The sequence below is a fragment of the Amphiura filiformis genome, unplaced genomic scaffold (genome assembly GCF_039555335.1).
Source record: "Amphiura filiformis unplaced genomic scaffold, Afil_fr2py scaffold_36, whole genome shotgun sequence".
Lineage (NCBI taxonomy): Eukaryota > Metazoa > Echinodermata > Ophiuroidea > Amphilepidida > Amphiuridae > Amphiura > Amphiura filiformis.
In genome coordinates, this window is record NW_027305500.1 from 686699 (window position 1) to 691415 (window position 4717).

Consider the following 4717-nt stretch of genomic DNA (forward strand, 5'->3'; position numbering starts at 1 on the left):
GGTCACAAAAATAGAGAAAGGTCTCAAAAACAGAGAAAGGTCTCAAAAACAGAGCAAGGTCTCAAAAAGAGAAAGGTCTCAAATACAGAGAAAGGTCTCAAAAACAGAGAAAGGTCCTTAACAAAGAGAAAGGTTTCAAAAACAGAAAAAGGTCGCAAAAACCTGTTATGGTCTCAAAAACCTGTTATGGTCTCAAAAACACGCCAAGGTCTCAAACCAGGTATTACAACCGACCGCATGCAGTACTGCACACATCCGCTTGCAGTTCCGCATGCGAAACTGCACATTCCGTCACGCACACCCGCATGCGGAACTACACATCCCAACTAGCATTTCCACATGCGGTGATGCACATCGGGATGTGCGGTTCAAGATGGGGAACTGCAACATTTTTGGTCCATTTCCGCTTTTTTTTGCATGCGGCAATGCCACAAACAAATTGCAGATCCCCATGCGGAAATACGCCAAAATAATTGCAGTTCCCCATGCGAAAATACACCAAACATATTGCAGTTCCCCATGCGGAAATACACCAAAAATATTGCAGTTCACCATGCGGAAATACACCAAAAATATTGCAATTCCTCATGCGGAAATGCACCAAAAATATTGCAGTTCCCCATGCGGAACTGCACATCCCAACCTGCATCACCGCATGCGGAAATGCAAGTTTGAATATGTAGTTCCTCACTTCCTCTCCTCATGCGGAAGTGCGTGACGAATGTGTAGTTTCGCATGAAACTGCAAGCTGATGTGTGCAGTACTGCATGCGGTACTGCACATATAACGGTCGGATGTAATACCTGGTTTGAGACCTTGACATATTTTTGAGACCATAAAGTGTTTTTGAGACCATAACATGTTTTTGAGACCATAACATGTTTTTGAGACCATAACATGTTTTTGAGACCTTTTTCTGAATTTCTCTGTGTTTGAGACCTTTCTGTTTTTGAGACCTTTCTCTGTTTTTGAGACCTTTCTGTGTTTTGAGACCTTTCTCTGTATTTGAGACCTTAATTATTATATACTATTGAGACATTCTTGTGTGTTTGCTTCTGAGACCTTTCTCTGTTGGTTTCTGAGAGCTTTTGTGTTTTTGAGACCTTATTATACTTTTGAGACCTTGTTGTGTGTTTATTTCTGAGACCTTTGTGTGTTTTTTGAGATGTTATTGTACTTTTGAGACCCTTGTGTGGTTTTGAGACCCTTTTGGCCCTCACGGCCACCCATAGATATCTACTACAGTCTATGATTAGTCCTTTGGCTTCGAGAAAGTGATATCAGTGTGTGCATACATGTGGTATTAAATCGTGCGTACAGTGACTCAAAGAAATATGTGTTTACAGGTGCAATCACTAAAGGTGGTACGCCTGTGCTCGCTGTTCGCATGATGTAAATTTTACTCCAACAAAGTTCTGACATCACTCTCTCTCAAGGAAGCCAAATAGACTATTAGAGTAATAAACATTTTCTATGTGTATTTGTATTTAATTAAGGCCCATTCAGTGATTCCAGCGAAAAAAAAAAAAAATTATAATTATTCATAATTTGCCTAAATGTGGAAGGATAAGTAATTCAATTTTGAAATGAAAAATTGGGCAAAAAAACAAGAAAACAGCAGTATTGACAAAGTTGAAGCTGGGAAGCCCCATTCAAATACATGTAGCTAATTTCTCTACTGAAGTAGAGAAATTACAGATTTGTGTAAAATGTCTTCTGTCTTTATGTACATGGCTATGTTAGCACATGACACTGACAAAGGTGCCAAAACCTGAATTATGATGATTTTTATGATCCTCCCGATGAAAGAATCACTGAATGAGCCTTTACAGGCACCTTTAGGAATTGGGTATTTTTTGAACAAGAATACATGATATGATAATATATTGTACAAAGTTCAAACATGAAACAATCTCACAAATGGAGGATGCAGCAGTTAAAATTAACGGTTAGCGTGCTTTGTCCGTATGGACTTTCACTCTCATGTGGCAAGCCAGGGGATGGGTTGGGGTAGTGGGCAGTGTTGTAGTCAAGACCTCTATGTCCGAGACCAAGACCTGCCCGTCCGAGACCGAGACCAAACCTTCCGAGATCAAGATCATCCCTTCCGAGACCGAGACCTCTAAGTTCCGAGACCAAGACCTTGGTTTAATCCCGGGGATACTCAAGTTTGGTTGGGGTAAGGATTTGCCGCTGAGAATTTGAAAGGGGACTCATCAATGTACCAAGTTTTCAAGAAATTTGTACCCAAATTTAACACAATTTGTCTTAATTTTATAATTTTCCTTTTAAATTTTGGGAAAATTTCAAAATGTTGGCTACAGTGGAGGCAAAATTTTCTGCAAAAATTTTATATAAAAGGACCCATTCTTATACCAAATTTGGCCTAGAAAAGGGGTCATCGATATACCAAAAGGCTAAAAATGCTACCCATGTTTGCAGCACATCCCCATAGGGTAAGGATTAAGTAATGAACAACAACAGAAAATCATATCTTTTTCCTCATGTTCTTCTTGTCTCGAACTAGAAAACGCTTTGAGACCGAGACTTTGAGGTCCGAGACCAAGAGATTTAAGTTCCGAGACCGAGACACTGCAAAACCAGGTCTTGAGATGGTCTCGAGACCGAGACCTGGTATCGAGACCTACAACACTGGTAGGGAGTGTGTTTAGTGGAAAGGTGGGTAGATGTGCAGCAGATTTAGGGTGCATTTTCAGGCTTTTGGGTATAACTTTGGGCTGCAATTTTCAGAAAACTGGTTTAGAGATGTGCTTTTTATTCTTAATTTCCCCTAAAAACTAGAAAAAGGGCAAATTCTTCAGCACTATCTGTGAAGTATTTGCGCTTCTTAAAGCCATAATGTACAATTAATGTCAAATTTTAATTTTGTTATTCTTGAACCAAAACACTGTTATTAAAAATAATGCTAATAATACCTGTCAGAAAGATCTTCTGTCCATTTTATGCTGAAATAACAAGGTAAAGTGAAAGAAACCACACTGGCTATTTTGGCTGTTTAACATGGATTTATATAGGGAATTAAAGTTGTAATATGACTTTAAGTTCAAATTGTTCACATTGACCTACAAACACTGCCCACAACAAATTTGGCTGATTCAATTAAGGTGTAAGTTGGGACATGTGTAAATGTTACAAATAATGCCAAAATATATGGTTTCAAAAACATGGCTTTTTTACAAATTAGTTTTTATAAATTTATGGATGTGTTAGAGCATGGAGCAATTTGTAACTCCTCTTTAGAGATTTTCATCCACCATGTTTTTCTGTTGGCAAAGGTCCACAGCTATCATAATGTGTTTGTTTGCCATTAATCTGGTGATTGGTATAGTGTAGAGGTCGCTCAAAGGTCAACGCAGGGGTCAAATTTCAAAATTTTGTTAAAAACCGTATTAGTATTCCTCTCATGTGAAGGATTCAGAAAAAAAGTTTGACCTGTCTGCAACATACCATTCTAGAGTTACAAACAGAAAGGTCAAACCCAGTATAATTATGGTCAGTTATTTTGGCCACAAACTATACAAAATGTAAAAGTGCTCTGATTTCAACAAAAATTATCCCAAATTGGTTTGTAGTTCTTACCATTTAGGATGTTTTGATACATACATGTAGCAAACATTACAAAATAGGTCATGTTCAATAGGCCCTATACAGGGTTGATCAAATCATAAATTTAGGCAGTAAAAACAAAGCATTCTAGACAAAGCGAACTATTCCTTATTTGACTTTATTTTACATGACAACTAATTTGAGACCATGCATTTTTGTTGAAATCTGGACACTTGATCACCATGTTGACTTTTGACTGACCTACATGTATGCCTATACCCATCACCCGATTAATGGCAAACAAGCACAAGCAGATCAGGGGTAGCGTTAACCCCCGATAGGGGGTAATTGACCCCCTAAATTTAAAAAATATTAATTTTTCACCCTCTATATTGGGAATATGTGCAAGCTCGGGGTGAACTCTGACCTCTACTTTTGGACCTTACTCCTACCCCTGACTACACTGCAAAACATTTTTCACCCCCGAGATTTAATTTTCACCCCATGTATTGGGATTTTCTGCAAGCTCGGGAGTGAAAAACACAGGAAACAACCCACGAATTTCGGGCCTTAATGCTACCCCTGATTATGATAGCTGAGATGACTGAAAAACATGGTGAAGGAAAATCCAAAAGCAGGAAGGGGTGTTTGGTGGCCCACAGTCATTCACATGATTGTTGCCAAAAGATCGAAAGGACCTCATTATTTCAGTCAATTTCAAGAACAATTTGCTCAATTTTAGCCCCATAATGATGACAAAATGGCTTAAAGAGACATTTGTAATGCACATCCTCCCAACTTACTCCAAAAGAGAAATCTGGGACTCCCATCATTATTTGTGTGCATAAGTTTTCTTGCAGATTGGATTGTTTGATGACATCGCCTAATTTGTATCCGGACAGCCCCAAATTACAACACATAGTCTATGGTGCACTGTATTACATGTAATTATGCATAACGTGTCAAATTCTCAGTCTGCATCAACTGAAATTTGCTTTTTTGTGTTTATCTGTTGAACTATACCCTAAAAACAGGATGCCAAAATCACAAAATACCCCTTTAAATGACTACTCCCATTTTGGGGCAATCAAGGATGATTTAAGTGGGTACTACACCCTTGGCCAATTTTGTGCCTATTTTTGCATTTTTC